Source organism: Nomascus leucogenys, chromosome 5 (genome assembly GCF_006542625.1).
Source record: "Nomascus leucogenys isolate Asia chromosome 5, Asia_NLE_v1, whole genome shotgun sequence".
In the NCBI taxonomy this organism is placed as follows: domain Eukaryota; kingdom Metazoa; phylum Chordata; class Mammalia; order Primates; family Hylobatidae; genus Nomascus; species Nomascus leucogenys.
This window is the reverse complement of record NC_044385.1, coordinates 109,211,435-109,231,566: the sequence shown is the minus strand read 5'-3', so window position 1 is coordinate 109,231,566 and position 20,132 is coordinate 109,211,435.

Below are 20,132 nucleotides of genomic sequence, written 5' to 3'. Positions count from 1 at the left end.
TAAAAAAGCAGTGTGATAACAACATTTTTGCATCTTTCAAATCTTTAACAGTCTCACAGATCTCCGAAAATTTCCAGAAATGTGGCATTTCTTTGGTTTAACATTTTAGTATGCATGGGCAGTCTCATCCCTATCAGTTTCCACTGGATCCTTCAGGAATAATAGCCCTCACTTTAAGAGTCAGAGAACCAAGCTATAGATTATGCCATTTGACAAATGTATCTATTTTAACTTTTCCTTCAATAACTCAAGAAATAGCTTCGCATAGTAGTTGTGGAATTCCTGGGCCTTTTGGAAGATAAACCTGAGCCCAAACTTTATGACCTCAGCTTTGTAAACTCCCTTTCTGACCAAAAAGATATAGTTAGAACCAATATCTAAACATCTTCCCAAGATGTGTGTATATTAATTTCCTAGTATATAGTCATCCTGACAAATGGGCACAGTTCTCTTTAGGGCGGGTTTTGTAAATCACATTGTTCATCCTTAAGAACAGTGGTTCTCAAACTGTAGCATACTTCAAGATCACCTAAAGGAATTTTTAGAAGGTTACTGGACCCAAACTCTTAAGTTTTGATATAGTCGGGGGTGTAATATTTCACGAGAATTTCTCTAATCAATTTCCAAGTGATGCTAATGTTGTTGAACAAAGGACCATATTTTCATAACAACTGCTTAAGAAAATCAAACTTGCCTTTAGTTAATGGGGTTCTGGGTCTATGAATTTCTTCAAATTTAGCAACTGGGAGAAAGCTATTGGCTTTTGATTTGAAGTTTTTAAGAAGGAAGTAATTTTTTATGTTGTACAGATAAAATATTACTTTCATAGGCTATTTTGTTATTTATTTATTTATTTATCTGAGATAGTGTCTTGCTCTGTAACCCAGGCTGGAGGACTAGAATGCATTGGCTTGATCATAGCTCACTGCAGCCCTGAATTCCTGGGCTCAAATTATTCTCCCAAGTAGTTATGACTATAGGAAAGTACCACAACACCTGGCTAATATTTTAATTTATATTTTCATAGAGACCAGGTCTCACTATGTTGCCTAGTCTGGTCTCAAATTCCTGGCCTCAAGCGGTCCTCCTGCCCCAGCCTCCCAAGTGCTGGGATTACAAGTGTGAGCCACCACACTCAGCCTATTTTAAAAAAATTTCTGAGCGTCCAGTGTCCAATTATTCACACCCACAATCCCTTTGGTTCAAATCATACTGCTTACTACTTGATAGAGAGTATACCAATTTGACAGGGCTATTGAAGAGAGGCTTTATTTAATTCTGAATAAATTGCTCCTGTTTCCATAAAATAGCACACTGGATAAAATAATATGTCTCTTTAGAAAATGTCCACAGATATATCTAATGTGCATTTCTTCACAATATTAATAATGCAATGAATACCTTTATGTTTTTCTTTTTCCTTTTTTATTTTTTTAGACTGAGCCTTACTCTGTTGCCAAGCTGGAGTGCAGTGGTGCTATCTTGGCTCACTACAACCTCTGCCTTCCTGGTTCAAGTGATTCTCCTGCCTCAGCCTCCCGAGTAGCTAGGACTACAGGCTTGTGCCACCATGCCCAGCTAATTTTTGTAGTTTTAGTAGAGACAGGGTTTCACCATGTTGGCCGGGATGGTCTTGATCTCCTGACCTCGTGATCCACCTGCCTCGGCTTCCCAAAGTGCTGGGTTTACAAGTGTGAACCACCATGCCCAGCCATGTTTTTCTTCAGTTCTTCCTACTACAGAGGTATCAACTTAGCCCTTGAGCTCTCTTAGAACTCTGATATTTAAATTTAGCAGTACATTGGTGTTAAGTGTTAGTCTTTCAAAAAGAGTCCAAACTATATCTAGGCAAGGTTTTGATTGATTACTGGAAAATATTCTGATTTTCCAAGCTGATATTGTTTTATCATGAAAAAATTATGAAGCTCATAGTTAATTTTGTGACATAAAAGTCAAACATTAGATAAAGCTAAAATATTCCATTGATTTAGGGGAGTTAACATGAAGCTTCTAGATATATGTTTACAAATAAAACCTGAAAATGAACAAGATGAATATATAATTATTGGTCATGAAAACTGATTTGTGCTAAAAATATGTGACATTTACTTTTCAACAATAATTTCTTGTAAAACTCATTTGAAATTTCTGGAGAGCTACTTTATATCTGAAATAGTGAGCCTTTTCAGAATTTGGTAAAAGGAATTATAGTTTACTCTGTTTTCATAAAGATCTTAACAAAATAATATGTAGACTTTTACATTGCCATTAAATGAGACTTTCTCAATTTTATTTGTGGTTTCATGTTGCATAAATTAATATTGGGTTGCCAAATAACTTAAAAAAAACTTTAATAATCTACTAAAAGAGATGATCTTTCTTTACCTATCAATATACTAAAGAGTTGTAATACCCCGAGGGTTGTTTGACAGATAAGTAGAACAGCTGCTAAAGGGAGAGAGCACTTCAAAATAAGGTCTTGAAAAACAGTATTTTTAAATGTATAATTCTAATATTTTTAGAAGACCCAACCATAGGAATAGTTCATGTAATAAAAATTTAAGCTAAAACTGAAGGTAATCAAATGTAAATCTAATGAAATTCATTTTGGTAATGAAATGGAATGGAGCACATTAGACTGTCTAAATTACATTTGTTTCTTTGCAATAATTCCTGAAACCATTATGGTAGGTAACCTAATGTTTCCAAAAATCTAGCTACTCTTTATATGAAACACTTCAAAACACAAAACCTATAATAGCCTAAAGCTCAAAGTGTTAAAGCTTGACTTTCCAATTTTTTTTTATTTCTTCCAACACTAAAATCAATTTTCAAAGATAATTTGGGTGCCTGGAACTAATATATATATTTCTTTTCTTATTTCTACTAGTTTATGTAATCACTGGTTTCTCTCTATCACTGTTACAATTTGGAAGGCAGTATTGATATGGTTTCCATTCTGTGTATTGAGGATACACGAAACCCTGTGTTGTAGATTCTACTTTTATCTGCAGGTACCATTTCCCTTATCGTAAAACACCAACATTCTTTTAGGAAACTCCTCTCACTCCATCCATTCTTGTTTTTCTATTGAAAGACTTGAAGTGATACATTGTCTGGCCACCTGGACAAGAGAATATAGTGATCCATTTGGGCTCTTCACTGGGGTTTTTCTTTTCCAGTTGAAAATCCTAATTAGAGATGAAGCTAAGGTGCTTTGTCTCTGGGATCTGCCTGCTGCCTATGATCCCGCGTCTGGGAACGCTGCTTGAAATAATGAAGACAACACATAGAAAAGTAGAGACTATAGGAGAGAAAAGCTCATGGATGTTTGTTGAATTCATGATTCCAGATATCCCCAAATCTCACGAGCATTTGTCCTTTCTGAGCTTCTGCCTCAGTTAGTTTGAGTTGTATTTTACTTGCAACCAAAAATACAACCAAACAGATTCAACGGGGTTGAGGTTTTTATTTAGCACTGTATTAGTTGCCCATTGCTGCTGTTATAAAGTAAAATTTACTTAGTTGCTTAAAAGAACACAAATTTGTTATTTACAGTTCTGCAGTTCAGATGTCTGAAATAGGGCTCACCTGGCTAAAAACAAGGACTTGGCAGTGCTATGTTCCTTTCTGAAGGTTCTACAAAGAGTTTGTTTTCTTGCCTTTTCCAATTACCAGATGCTGCTCACATCTCTTGGCTTGTTGCCCTGTTGCATCTTCAAAGTGAACAATGGCTGATTGAGTCTTTCTCACATAGCATCCTTCTGACACTTTTGCCTGCCTCTTCCACAATTAAGAACACATGACTAAGTTGGGCTCACTCAACTAATCCAGGATAATCTCCCCATTTCAAGGTTGCACAATTATCAACCTTAATTCCATCTGCTACTTAATTTCCCCTTTGTCATTTAATATAACATGTTCAAAGATTGCAGGGATGAGGACATGAACTTCTTTTGAAGGGCACTGCCTGCCATGGCACAAAGCATCAAAAAATAGAGGGAATGTAAGATAAAACATGATTTGCATGTATATAATTCTAGCCTGAACAATAGCAATTTACTCAACATATTAATATTTAAGATAAATAAGAAAAATTTATAGAATTCATTCTTACAAAACAATTGTAAGCATTCACATTAGCCATTTTTTAAAAATAAAAGGTTTAGGTGCATTTTGTTTTCTCTATGTCTATGTATTTTTGCTAGTGTTATTTTTTTTCTTATACATAATATGGAAGGTATGTTGAGTAAAACCTTGATTAAAAATGTCAGTCATGGAAGAAATGCTAGATATTTTCTATGACTGCTACTTATGCAATGATTGACTCCCTTTAAAAACACGTTACTCCATATTGAATATTTCCAGTGATGGAGACCTCATTATCAAAGAGTTTAATAAATAGCCAAATCTGTGGGCATTCAAGAATGCCCTTATGACTCTGCTCCTGTTGGTCTGCATGGCTTGTAATCTTTGCTGACAGACAGGGAAAGGGAGACCGACATTCAAAGCTTGTATTCAATTTCTCTCAGTCACAGCTGACTGCAGCACTGGAAGCCCGTGAGAAACATCGTCTCACTAAGAGGCTGCAGCATCACTAGCTCTGCCTCTGTAATTCTTTGCTTTGGTTCAAGAGGAGAATGAAGAGGAGTTCAGGAGTAGGTGTTCTTTCCCTGCAGTACAAATAGCTTGAATTAATAAAGCTGTGTATTACTGTAGAGCATAGGCACTCTCTTACCCTTTTGTATCCTTCGAAGCAACATACTTTACACAAATACATATTTTAAAAGAAGATCAAGGTTATATTACCTCTACTGACTAATTTTGTTTCTGAGTCAGAACTTGCACAGTTACGGAAAATACCTACTCTCTTTCAGAATGATCATACTTGCAAACACAGTCAATAAGTAAGGTACAAAGAATTAGCACAAAATCTTTTGTTACATGAGTAGGAAGAACAAAAAAATGTTTTGTTACGCTTAAAATTATATGGTTGTGTCATTTACATTATAAATTAAACAGTGGCTAGATTCTAGAACATTTATAAATGTATTTATATCTTATGGGGAATCCCAAAGTCAATAAAAATATGCATAAATGGAAACAATGGCTTCTGATATGAAACAACATAATATAAGAAATATCATTATTGTATTCATGAAATCTTAGAAACACTGAATGTGTTTATCATGACTCTAATGAAACAAAAATAGCTAATCTTAATAATGATAATTAGGAGATAGTTTCAGGAAGTATGCCTTGATTTAGCAGTAGAAAACTCTGGATTTTAGTTCTGAATCTGCCATTTAAATACAATACATAATCCTATGCAAATAATGGGCTTGTAGTCTAGATGACACTGGACGATTATCAAAGCTCCTTTTTTCCTCTTTCTCTTTGTTTGCTTGTAGAAGATTTATATATTTGTGGAATACCTCTATTCTTGCATTCAAACACGTGCTTGTGCACACATAAACACATGCAGAAACACACTCCTATCTCAGTAACACTTATTATTTTAAAAAAACTGGATTAATTTAAAATGAGTTTCTTTAAGACCCTAGGAACTCCAAAAAAGGTGGTGGTGTGGGTGGGGAAGGCAAGGGTTGGAAAAACTACCTATTGGGTACTACGTTCATTATTTCAGTAATGGGTTCACTAGAAGCCCAAACCCCAGCATTATGCAACATGCGCATGTAACAAACCTGCACGTGTACATCTTGAATCTACAATGAAAAAGAAACAGAGTTTCTTAGCGGTGATACTGTTGATATTTGGGGCCAGGTAATTCTTTGATGAGGGTAGTAGTGAAGATTTCTGGTTTATGGTAGAATGTTTAGTAGCATTTCTGGTCTCTACCCTCTAGACAGCAGTGGCAAATTCTGGCCAGTTATGACAACTAAAAGTGTCTCCAGACATTGTCAAATTTCCCCGAGGGAGCAAAAATAATTACCAATTCAAGAGTATTGTCTATAAAATATTCTGCCATAAGAGAAAAAATTAGAAACTTTTTGATGAAGATAAAAATATCATAAGCCTTACAACACCTTGTACTTTAATTGCACAAAATCTTTACTGATACATTAATGTCTACCTGACTTACTATCTTTTTCTTTTTTTCTGGTTTTGCTTTTTATCTTTATGGAATTAAGCAGTATGACAAAATTATAACCCCTTTCATCAGTGTTTTAAGCCCCCAATAATCAATTATTCAATCATTTATGAAACTCAAATAGCCATTCTCCTTCTTTTTTTCTAGTTAGATAAATATGCATATAGTTTATGATTTTTTTTACTTTAAATATATGACATGTATTGCCTACTTATTATGGGCCAGAGAATACGCTAAGAGATCTACATGTGTTATTATATTAGACTCTCCATTATCAATCTTCATTAGGTCCTCTAATTTGGAATGCAACTGAAGGCCTGAAATGAATTATCTTTGATAAAGTCTCAAGGTTCTTCATGGCAGAACACAGGCTTGTACCAAAGCTGGTACTGTTTAAGAGTCGGCTACATTTTTATCTTGAGTTTGACTGATTGTACACTCATGTTTCTCCCTACAACAGTAAGCTTCGTGAATACAGGAATGATGGATCTTTTTAATCAGCTCTGTGATCTCTCCCTCTCCTGCTGCCCCTAGAAGCTTGCATACAGATCCTGCTGAACAGAACTAATTTCCTCTAGCCAGGAATTACTTTGCCTCTTTTGGTCTCCAGACCCCAGAAATAATATTTTCCACTTCAACTTCCTCACTTTCCCACACTGGAGTTAAGAGACAGAAATCACTGGATTTTGACAGCACAGCTTGGCTAAGTTGTAATTTTAATTTTGTGGTGCTCCCTACTGTTGGCCTTTTTCTTCCATGCTAAAATTCTTGCTGTTTTTAATAAACTTACCTTGGTCTGCTGCTCATTTAATCAGCACATATGGAAAACACCAGGAATCTTATTTTTAAAAATCTACTCCTCTTGACGAAAATTTAAATAACCTTGCTGAAATCATCAGTTGAAAGCATTGAGACCCTTGGGGGAAAATGTGCTGTAAGGTGAGCATGATAATGCTGAAATGCTAAAAGGAAGACAAAGGAACTCACGTGGCACAGGAGTAATCAGAGCAGTACCCTGCAGCTTGAAAACTACGAGCCAGAATTAGGTAAAAAACATCTTGCTAGAAAGGAAAAGGCATAAATCAATGTATCAGGTGCAATAAAATAATACCATGTTAACAGTGACTTGAACAATGAAAACATATGTGATCTATCCTCATAAAGTGTTCAGAGATAAGCAGAAGCAGGGCTGGTTAGTAAGCCAAAAGATATCCACAAGAACCATAGCTCATTTAATTTTTATTCTTTGTGCCTCCATTGTATTGGCTGCTTTTAATTCCATAATTTCAAGAAGGTGGCAGCAGTTCCAAGCATCACAAACTCTAGGCATGATAAGACTCACAAAACAGCATCCGAAACCAGTAAAGAAAATCCTTGTAGAACCCCAGCTTTTTATCATACAGGAAAATCTTTTCCAGAAACCCTGGGAGATTTCTTCTTTAATCTCATTGGCCAGAAGCACAACTGTAAGCCAGTCACTAGAAAAAGAGAATAGGAATACTGTAATTGGTCTACATAATTGGTTGATTCATGGATCAACCCCAGCATCTAACTTCCCTGACAACACTATCACATCATACATAACAAAACTGAGGTCCCGTTAGCAAAGTAGAAAAGAGAGAAATGCCTGTTGGTAGTCAATATTATTTGCCACATTTAACAGATGTAATTAATGTAATTAAACCCAAGCTATTTATATATTAAATTTGTAAGCCTTAAATCATAACTTTAATCTGCAAACAATACCTCAAATTTGCCCTACTATCATAATATAGCCTGGATAGAGTTTTTTGATGATAGGCCATAAAATACAGTATCTTGGGTTAATAAAATGATGGCTTTCTCAGTCACCAAATTATTAAACTTACAGTTGAAGCTCCCTATGCCATCGGAAGAAAAATTAAATTCCTAATTATAATCAGAAAGTGGATTTCTCTGCTTCATCCCAAATTGGACTAAATCAAAATGTGAGGCGTATATCCTAGGCATTAACATTTTTTAGCATTATATTCCCAGATAATACTGTGTGGCAACCAGGTTTGGAAACCACTGCCCTAGAGTAAAGGTGATTAACCAGTTACTTTGGATTAGAAAACGCCAGTAAGTAGAGTAGAAAATGAAGAAATTTTATGTGGCCTCATATTTAACCACTTCCCACCTTAGGCCACTAGAGATTGAAATGTTTCTTCTCCTGCATTTTTCCTTTTTTCTTCACCTCCTTTTAATATCCTCTTGCCCCACTTACCTCTTATCACAGTTGCCACTGGTTGTCTGCTCTTATTACTTCTACTATCACTATCTGACACTCCCATTAAACTCTCTATACTAGCGTCTTAATGACTTCCCTTACGTCTTCATAGGGAGCAAAGTCATTGTCACTATCAGCATACATACTGCCTTACGCATGGTGTTAAAAAAATCCAAAACAGATTGTTGAGATGTATGTCATAGAGAGAGGAGGCAGGGAAATTCTGGGCAGAAGAGGGTGGGTACTTGAGAAAGAACTCCACCCTCACACCTGGAATCATGGCCTAAATTGAGAACGTTATATCCCTGTTTTCCCACTTGAATGTTGCCTTTTCCAAAACCACCCATGGCCTGCCCCATCCCTCATCCTGTGCCCATAAAAACCCCAGGCTCCGCCAGCAGAAGGAGGAGAGAAAGAAAAGAGGAAAAGCAGCTGGATGTTGGAGAGTACAGCTGGACATCAAAGAGAGGCAGCTTGATTTCAGAGGGATGGCTTGATGGTGTGGCTTTTGAAGGGAATGTGCTGGCCAGACTCCAGGGGAAGATCACTTACCTGCTCCAGCCCCTTTCTAACTCCCTTTCCCACCAACAGCCTCTTTCATCAGCAATAAAATTCTCCACATTCACCACCCTTCAATTCATTTGTGTGACCTGATTGTTCCTGGATGTCAAACAAGAGCTTGGGTACCAAAAGTATGGATGCAAAAGGCTGTCACACTGATCCTCCACTGAGCTGTTAATTCTTGAGCCATCTTTGAATGACAAAGCTAAAAGAGCGCTGATGGCAATACTACTTCGGGAGCTTTGGAGATCATGAGTACTCCTCCCTAGATGCTACTGTGGGGCCTGCATGGAGTTTTGCTCCTGCCAGCACCCAAAACCACTCTCCCTGTCTCCTGCACCCACTCACCTGTGTGCTCCCTTCCATGGGGGGTTGAGCACAAGAGGATCGAGTGAGTGGAGTCCACCTCTGCCGGCACCAAAGTGCTGGCTAGTTCTAGTGCCCGTGCACTCCAGTTCCTGCCTACAAAGGGGTCAGGAAAAATTTTCTGCTTAATTTGGATCTACTTCCTCCTATGAGTCAGTTATACAGTTAATACTGGGGACAGCAAAATTGAATGGATTTGAAATTAGCCATTGTATTAGTCCATTATCACAGTACTATAAAGAACTACCTGAGACTGGGTACTTTATAAAGGAAAGAGGTTTAATTGACTCACAGTTCTGCATTGCTGGGGAGGCCTGAGGAAACTTACAATCATGACAGAAAGTGAAGGAGAATCAAGCACCATTTTCAAAAGGCTGCAGGAGAAAGAGAGTGAGGGGCGAAGTGCCACACTTTTAAACCATCAGATCTCATGAGAACCTACTCACTATCACAAGAACAGCTTTGGGGAAATCTGCCCCCATGATCCAGCACCTCCCACCAGGTCCTTCCTCTGACACATGGAGATTATAATTAGGCATGAGATTTTGGTGAGGACACTGAGCCAAACCATATAAGCTATTTTATGAAATTAGAATTTTTGAAATTCCTAATTGCTTATATGAGCATTTTATGGAGAGTAAGATTTGGAGTGTATTATTTATTTGATTCCAAAATGGGTATGTCCTACAGTTTTAAAAAACAAAATATTTAAAGGCATAAAAACAAATAGTTCTCTCTTTTGAATAATAACTACCTAAACCAGAGAGGCAACATCACATGTTTACCATGATTGGGACTACTGGGGCCTAGGTTTAAATCCCAGCTGTTTACCATCTGTTTAACCAGGGCCAAGTTAATTAACCTCTTTTACTATTTGTTTTGACAGGTGCAAAATGGGTACATCACCTTTTTCTCAAGATTATTATGCATATTAAACACGATGATCATATAAGCACTATAATCATTATCTAATTATTTTTATGTTTAGAGACAAAGAGGGGGAAGTCTCCATAAAACAACAGATTTGAATTATTATTTGATATAGGCCCATTAATTATTTTAAGAAAATTAATATAAATGTGCTTCCCAAATACAGTTAAACAAAACATTATCAATTTTTAAATTGCAAATAATAAATATAGTTTAAAATCTTATACAATTTATGTGTGATGTTTGCCATCAAATGCTTGAGTTTAAAGGTAGAAAATTGCCACGATTATTTTCTCCCAGGAATCAAGTTCTCAATGTGAGTACTTGCAAACATGTGCATATGATGCCCAGCTTTTATTTCTTAACCGAAATAATGAAACCTACTCAGGATTTAGTCCAAGCATAGATAACTAAAATAATTCCATACAACTCTGTTTGCTAAACAAAAATATAGTCCACAATTTAGCCTCATCACCCCATCTTTACAAAATTAGTATATCCATATATGATAATTGTTAGTTAATTCATACATGTTAAACAATTATGATTACTATAATGTTAGTTCATTCATAAATATTAATCAATTATGATTACTCATAATTGTTTAATAAATGCAGGTCAGAATAAAATTGAAAGAAAGATTTAAAGAAACAGGGTAAGAAAGTGTAATAAGCTTTTGAACAGATTAGATCACTAATCACTACTTACTCTAATTTTAGTTACCCAATTTTGTTCCATGGATAAGTTTCTTCTTTTCCCTACAGTAAAAGCAATACGGAGTTTTCATATTTTAACATACAACAGCTTAAAAATTAGTATTATAGAAATTTTTCTTAATCAGATGTTACATTTAAACACAAATATAGTATTTATGGCTTTACTTTTGTATTGCTCTTTGCAAACTCGTATGTTTTTATCATAAGCTAAGCAATACATATATGCCTCTTCTGTACTTAAAGAGACATTCTGTTTAGCCCTGTCACATCTGTGAAGAAGGGAGGTAAATGAGACTTGGATTTGAAATATTGATGTATGTGGGTTATGGAAACGTGGAGATGGAATTTCAAACCCAACCACCCTGCTGTCTTTTCTCCCTCACAGCAACAGCAGCACAGGACTCTCTCAGCCTTAGGCTCTGTTATGTACTGGAGGCCTGTGTCTCCCAAAATTCATATGCTGAAGCCCTAATCCTCAGTGTAATGGTATTCAAACATGGGGCCTTTGGAAGGAAATTAAATTTAGATGAGGTCACAGGGTGGTACCCCTGCAATATGGGTTGGATTTGTGTCCCTGCCCCAACCTTATATTGAAATGTACTTCTCAACGTTGGAGGTGGGGCCTGGTCAGAGGTGATGGGATCATGGTGTGGGTCCTACATGAATGCCATAGCACCGTATTCTTGGTGCTGTTCTCCTGATAGTGAGTGAGTGAGTTCTCACAAGATCTAGCTGTTTCAAGGAGTGTAGCACCTCCAGCTTCTCTCTCTTTTTCCATCTCTGGCCATGTGAAGATGCCTGCTCCCACTTTGCCTCTCACCACGACCGTGACTGTAAGTTTCCTGAGGTGTCCCCCGAAGCAGATGCTGCCACACTGTGAGCACAGAACTGTGGAACTGTGAGCCACTGAAACCTGTTTTCTTTATGAATACCCAGTCCCAGGTATTTCTGCATAGTAGTGTGAGAATGGGCTAGTACACTCCATAATGGGATTGTTCCCTTATAGGATGAGAAGGAGAGAGGAGAGCTTTTCTCTCCATCATCTGAAGATTCCTCAAGAAGATGGTTATCTGTATGCCAGGAAGTGAGTCCTTACAAAGAGCTGAATATGCCCGCATCTTGATCTCGGACTTTTCAGTCTCTAGAACTGTGAGAAATAAATTTCTATTGTTTAACTTACTCAGTCTATGGTATTTTATCTCAGCCAAAGCTAAGACAGGATTATACAAAGTTATAATACATTTTATTTTCTTGCTTTTATAAGAGTAGGGAAAGATATCAGTTGTCCTTATCTAACCAGAATAACTATTTTTAGGGTCTTCCTGCAGCAAAAATCATTTGGGCATCATCCTTGTGTCTGTGACAATTAATAATACTTTATTAAGTTTCTCTGTCTTGGAGGCAGAGTGGAATGACCTTCTCTACTGAAGATAGTTCTTGAAAGGCCTCAGGGTACCTTGACTGACAAACTAGCCAAGTCCCTAGACTTTCAACCTTTTTAAATTGATGGAGAGAAGGCTTTCCAAGCAATAATCGAGAAGCATGTCTTAATACGTGCCAATACGTTCCCATCAGAGCTAGTCTTTCCATCTTAATCACTGTAACTCAGGAGTCTGGGAAGTCCATGTTTTGCCATTTCTAGATCTCTCATTGACACTTACTGGCATTCATTTATGCCACATTTCTGGGTTACTCCAGGTCCTTATAAATATATCTCTTGGATCAGCAATTTGATAAATGGAACTCAGCTTCCAACGAGTACTGTGATCATTTATAACACAGCATTCTGCGGTTTATTTTCTGTAGCATCCTGGCTGTAATCCGGAGTTTAAGCCAGCAGTTTGTCATTAGGCAAAGAGGCTGTGTTCTTTTGGGATTTGGTCTAATATACAGTCTTGAATTTTTCTGGTGTGAAAGCCTTTTCCCTAAGATTTTCCTGTCAGTGCCCTTGCCTGGCAAACCTGTGAAATCTGTACTAAATGTTCTGGTTCTATTCAGCCTGGACATCTCCATAATTTCATACCTAATATCCACACATTTAAATTAAGAATCCTGCTCAATCAAAAACACCTTATAAATTTATGGGAATCAAGAAACATCACTAGAAAAAGCCTAAACACAATCTTTCTATGAAGACACTAAGAACTTTAGAAATACAGAAATCTGTTCTGCATGTGTAGATAGCTGTATGTCCTGCAGTCCTGACTCTGGAAACCTGTACAAATGACTGTGACAGTAACATCATACTGTATAAACTTGACTAATCTTTATGGTCCTGTAAAAACATTAAAGTCCACAGCAAATTTTGTTTGCTTCCTATAAATTGTGACAACCTCTCATCATCTACTTCCCATGAAGCTGTTTCAAACCTAAGAACAGCCCTTGAAGAACTTGCCTTGAAGAGCTTGAAAAAAAGATTATTTTTCACCCTTTTCACCCTTTTCAAAATCATTACAGATGATTTTCTCATCCAGAAAATAATAATAAAATTTTCTTATTTTAACTATTCCTTCCTATCTTTTGATATGAATATATATCCTTACAAGGATGCCACACTTTAACTGTTCTACAGGTTCCATATGTCTACCTACGCAAAGGTCTTGTTTGTTTATTATTTTGTCCATCACATGAATTAAAATGGATACCTAATATCATTGAACTACTTGGCAATAAACTTTGGAAGCCCTCGTACAAGAAAACAGATCAGAATTTCATTAACCAACTATGCAAGGAACTATTATAGATGTCTCTTCAAAATGTCTTTTCAAAAGGATGGGCACCAATGTTGTAGACGTTCAGTTAAGTCCCCCTTCCTCAGGCTCAAAAATATAATTTTTCATATTACGTCCAGCCTACAAACACCCTACTTTGTATCAAGTGTGAAGTCCCAAGATATAAAACCAGAATATACAGAAAATGCACATCCTGTGCATTAAAGAACTGAAAAGACCCTGTTGTAAACGATATTGTCTTCTAAAAGAGAGACACCATTCTTCTTCCTCAGGGGAATAAGAAAGGTATTATAACATTTCTAATTCTGATCAGGAATTATGCTGATTGAGAGCTGGATGCCATTTAGATGTGGGTTGGCTTCACAAGAATTATTCTTGTTAGTGAAGTGTGTTTCTGCAAGTCTTTCAGTTGAGAGCCTGGAGGTCTCATCTACTTAGTCCTGAATGATGAGGGAAATTTATTTTTGCACTTAATATTGACCATGAAGCTTTTGTCCACATCCAGCTTCAAAATTGGCAAGTGCCATGAGAAAGAAGTTGGCCCCGCCTCATTCCAGTTCTGTGCAAATGGTAAAATCATTGTTAAGTTCTTAGGTCACTCAGAATTTCAAGTCCAAAGTCTAAGCCTTTAGTTCTAAGGAATCCCAAGTGGAAAAGTGGTAAGTGGCTATAAAATCTCATTGTTGTTTATATTCTCTCTCTCTATAATTTTCACATCATGACTGTTTTATCTTCAGGTTTTGGTCCTTGGAAATTTTTTTATTTTTTATTATTATTTTTTTTTCTTGAGACGGAGTCTTGCTCTGTCACCCAGGCTGGAGTGCAGTGGCACCATCTCGGCTCACTGCAAGCTCTGCCTCCCAGGTTCACGCCATTCTCCTGCCTCAGCCTCCCAAGTAGCTGGGACTACAGGCGCCCGCCACCGCACCAGGGTAATTTTTTGTATTTTCAGTAGAGACGGGGTTTCACTGTGGTCTCGATCTCCTGACCTCGTGATCCGCCCGCCTCGGCCTCCCAAAGTGCTGGGATTATAGGCATGAGCCACTGTGCCTGGCTGGTCCTTGGAAATACTTTGTTTCCTAAATTCTTGAGACTCTAGAAGATCACAAGCTACTTTAAAGAAACTTTCAACCCGGATTCTAACCTCTTATGCAGTCAGACATCAATAAATATTTTTAGAGAAAACCACCACGTGTCTGAGGATTACCAGGTCTTCAATTTTGTCTCTCCAGTTCTCCACAACCAATACAAGATTTGCTGGCAACTCTTTCTGTCAGCAGGGTGCTCATGCTCTGCCTGAGCTGAACCTCAATGCTTAGCCAAACTTCAATCCTTAGCCTCGAACCTACACCCATAATAAGAAATACTCTGGGGATAAAGGGTCTGAATCATTAGCTAAGTTTTGAGAAGTATTCTTTGTCTGAAATTTTGTCAACATAAACTTGTTTGCATCTATAATTATCTGATGAGCTTAATTAAATTATTTTAGTATTTTACCTAGCTTTTCCCACAGTCTTTACTGGGAATGTCAGTCAGCCATAATCTACTATTTGTACTAAAAAGCAGAAACTCTACCAATGAGTTAAATTCACATCAATCTTACTCTATTTCTATGTAATATCTGACACAATCTAGAAGCCTGCCTTGCTCTACTAATGCCTCCATATTGTCAATTTGTTTTCAACATTCTGACTGATTCTCAGTTTCTACTTACCCAAAAGAAGTTTCTATTCCTCATCCTCTCTAATTTTTCCTTCACACACTTACTCCTAGAGATTTCATTTTGAACCATGGTTTCAAAGTCTTTTGAGACATGTATGATGCTAAATCAACGGGTTCCATCCACATATCTCTTCTTGAATATCTCAGTTTTACTCAAAATGTGAACTTCCAAAATCAAATAATTTTTGATCTTGAATTTATTTCCTGAATCCTCTATTTCAGTGAATACTATCCCCAGAATTGTACCTTCTTATCCTACCACATATTTCCAGCCTTCAGTTATTCAAGGGCCCACAAAAAGTTGAGTTTTTGATTAACTTGACACATAAGGATTAATGAGGAATCTAAGTGTATTAAATGGAACTTCAAATAATCAAAATGGAACTTTAAAAGGAGTGTGTATCCTTTACAAAGATAGGGAGCACAGAGTACAGCAACTATTTGTTTTCATTTTGAAGTCTTTATCTGTATTTTACCCAGGCCACAAGATCCCCAGGAACTTCCTCTGTATTTATATTGGATGTATCTCCTGCTCCTCTGATACATGTTGAAGAAGAATAATCCCCTGACTCCTTCATGGGACTCGTGACTGGGTGCCTCATTTACTCAGCCTATTGCTATGAACTCCTTGCAGGAGGAAGTGTGCAAGCAAACTAGACAGGAGCTGGAGTGCACGAGCCCTGTAATAGGCCAGCCGCTTCAGTGCCAGTGGAATCAAACTTTACTTGCACAGAACTGCTGTGTTCCACCCCTTACAGGAGGGAGTGCACAGGTGAGCGGGTGCAAGAGCCAGAGTGAGCACTTTTGGGCACTGGCAGGAGCGAACTCCATGCAGACCCCGCAGCAGCATCCAGGCAGGGTGACTGACTCCCAAAGCCTCAGAGGGTGTATTACTGTGCTCTTTCAACCCTGTCATCTGTGGATGGCTTCAGTGTTAACAGCTCAATGGGCCCTTTGCCTTTTTATGTGAGGTGACCACCCTCCACCAGTGAGGGCAAAGGGCCAGTGCGACAATCTTTTGTGTCCACACTCCTGGCTCCCAAGTTCTTGTCCAACATCCAGGAGAAATGAGGTTGTAGGAACAAATTGAAGGATGGTAAATGAGGAGGATTTTATTGCTGGTGAAAGTGGCTCTCAGCAGGAAGGGGAGCTAAAAAGGGAATGGGGCAGGAAGGTAATCTTCCTCTGAAGTTCTGCCATCTCCAGCTGGATTCTTCTATGAAGTTATGCCATCAAGCTGTCCCTCTGAAGTCAAGCCACTTCTCTCTGACATCCAGCCATAGTCCCTGATGTCCAGTTTCTTCTCCTCTCTGCTGGCTGAGTCTGGGGCCTTTATGGGCACAGGATGGGGTGAGGTGGGGCTGTGGGTTGTTGAGGAAAAGACAGCATTCGAGTAGGAAAACAGAGATATAAATTCTCACTTTGGGCTGCAGTTTCAGACTTTTCGGCTTGAGGGTGGGATTTTGTCAGGGACCTGCCCCTGCCTGCCTAGAACTTTTCTGCCTTCTGTCCCTACCAATGCCATATCAAGAAATCCAAGCCACCTACTTTTCTAAATACACATTGCCAAAAACATATGGCAATATATTTGGAAAAGGGAAGGTGTTAAGAATTTTACAAACTAACATGGTGAATTAGAGAATAGGAAAGTTATCATAATAATAAAAGAATAAGAAAATATGTACTGATGTTTTTACTATGCAAAAACTTTGGTAGTCCCTTTTCTCCCAAAAGATAAACATTTATTAACATCAATAGACTCAAACCCAGTGCCAGTAGTTAATTAAATTTAGATCAGCAAATGAAATGTGAGTGGTCAATATTATTTTTATTAACTTATCATATTCTACTTATGTATCAGTATTTTCTACTTAAAAGTTTAAAAATAAATATATGAATATGTGATAGGAATAACCTCACATACACCTTTGAATTTTTTGTGGAAGTACAAATACTTATAATATCTCCAGGGTGCAGCATTTAATTTTTATTTATTATTTCCATAGTAAATTGGAGTTTTAACACTTTTCATGTAGAACATTCAATTAAAACAACCCTTGTGCAATAGGGTGGGAGGTAATATGGAATTTGGCCACTTGAATTCCAATGTAATGCCAGTAGTTGGAGAAATAATCAGAGTGTTTCTAAAATTCTCCTGCTTTCAACATGAGGTAAATTGTCTTAGAACATCTTTTATCACCTGGCACTCATTAAACTCTTACTCAGATCAACAGATCAAAGTGATAATTTAGGTAAGGTTCATAGAAACTAGTGTTAGCCCAGAGTCAGTATTTATAGTTTCTGAAAAATTTGATTATTTTTTTCCTCCATTGTTCACCTATAAATATTAAATATTGCCATAATGATTCCTTAGGAAAAAGAAAATTCAAAATGGTGTAATATTTCAAAGTCAGTCTGAGTCAGACTCTTGAGTCAGGGTCAGGTTCTTGAGTCATTCTGCCTGGATCTGAATTCAGAATTCACTACTTTTGCAATATTTTCCCTAAGTGAAAAACAACTCTTCTTAAACTAAATTATGATTTCTACGTAATATGTTAATGCTACCTGACCAGTGAATTTTTTTAATTAATTAAAATGATCTATGCAAACATTTAACACACTCAGTACATGCTAGCAAAAATAATGCTAGTCCTTAATAGTAGAATCAAAATGTGACATTGAAATGTTAGTCAAAATTTATCTTTCATATACACTTTCCATTAACATTAGCCACTTTCAGCAGAAGTCTCATCCTTTTTCTTTGCTAATTTCCTTGTCCTCCCATCTTTTGTTAGAAATAATCAGGCAGTTGCTGGGTGTGGTGGCTTATGCCTGTAATCCCAGCACTTTGGGAGGCCAAGGCAGGCAGATTACCTGAGGTCAGGAGTTAGAGACCAGCATGGCCAACATGGTGAAACCCGGTTTCTACTGCAAATACAAAAATTAGCTGGGTGTGGTGGCAGGCCCCTGCAATCCCAGCTACTCCGGATGCTGAAGCAGGAGAATCACTTGAACCCAGGAGGCAGAGGTTGCAATGAGCTGAGATAGCACCACTGCACTCCAGCCTGGGCGACGGAGAGAGACTCTTTCTCAAAAAAAAAAAGAAAAAAAAAGAAAAGAAATAATCAAGCAGTATCATTTTCTACTTTTGGAAATAGTTTTTTTTTTTTTTTTTGGAGGAAATTGAGCTGTAATTCTTTTAAGCACATGTTTCCCTATTGTGAATGAAATAATATATTTAGTGTTCAGTTCTTCGTGGTCAATGATCTAGCTTTTTCTTTCTCATCTAAATTTAGCTTTTTCAATCCAAAGTTTCTCCTATCAGTCCCCTACTCCCAAAGTGTAATTTTGTATTTCATTATAGGGACTGTTAATGGTTTCATTTGATCTCAACACTATATTTATCTTGGGCTTTGCTCTACCTCTAAAATGCAGTGGGCTAATTTTAGGACTCTACTGAAGGGTTGAAATGTGTTATTTCTAAATATACCTTTGCAGCAAGTTTTAATGAATAATAGAATTTGGTATTCAATCTCTGTAGTTGCTTATAACCATTATTAAAATACTGTATTATTTAGAAAAGTCTTTACATTTAAAATGTTACATAAATTTTCTAAAAAGTGATATATACACCATTCAAGTTTACTAACCTAAATCTTCCTGAAATGACCTAGATTATCTAGTTTTGTTATATTTTTAGTTTAAAAAAATACAATTTGATCTTTTGTAGAAATTAGCATATTTATATATAGACATTTCACTCTAAATGTGCTTTAAATGATCTTTTGAATATACACATAGATACGGGTTTTTATAAACCATGCACCTTTATGTCCACAGAGAAATGACTTTCCCCTCTTCAGTTTTCTTTCACTCTTTTGGTCAAGTTCTTATATATTTGAGCTTCTAATTGGAGAATTTTTCAGCTGTCAGCACATGAGAGGAGCTGTGGAAATGCACTAGAGCCAGCCAATTCAAACACAAGTGAAGGGGGTACTGACAATATAAACGTGAATCATTAGAAAAGTCATAAAAGCCTCAACTTAGGAAATTACTCATCATTAGGTATATACAAAAATGATATAATTAAAATAAGAATGACCATAATTGTCGAAAAATAGTACTGTGCCAAATGTGTACAGTTGTTTTGTATTTGGCAGCATTGACATTGCAATTTGGTGGTGAAAAAGATGGGCTACATTATATCATACACACATACACAGAATTACATATAAAACAAACACACACCAAATGATCCCTGCCATGTGTTTACATTTTGAAAGTAAAACTTTAAAAGTTTTAGCACAGAATATAGGATAATAGGCTTATCATATTCAAGTTGCTTAAAATTTCTTCAAATAACTGAAAATAGACTAACATAAAGGAAACTATTATACATGCAACTACACTTAATTGAAATTATGTCTATATCTCAAAAGTCACACTACAATACAAATAGGAAAAATATTTTAATATGAAAAACTTCTAAAGGCAAGAAACTAGTATATATAAATTTTCCTGCATGGTGAAAAGTAAAATAAGTGGGGCATGGTGGCTCACGCCTGTAATCCCAGCACTTTGGGAGGCCAAGACGGGAGGATCATGAGGTCAGGAGTTCAAGACTAGGCTGACCAATATGGTGAAACCCCGTGTCTACTAAAAACAAAAAAATTAGCTGGGCGTGGTGGCATGCGCCTGTAATCCCAGCTACTCAGGAGGCTGAGGCAGGAGAATTGCTTGAACTT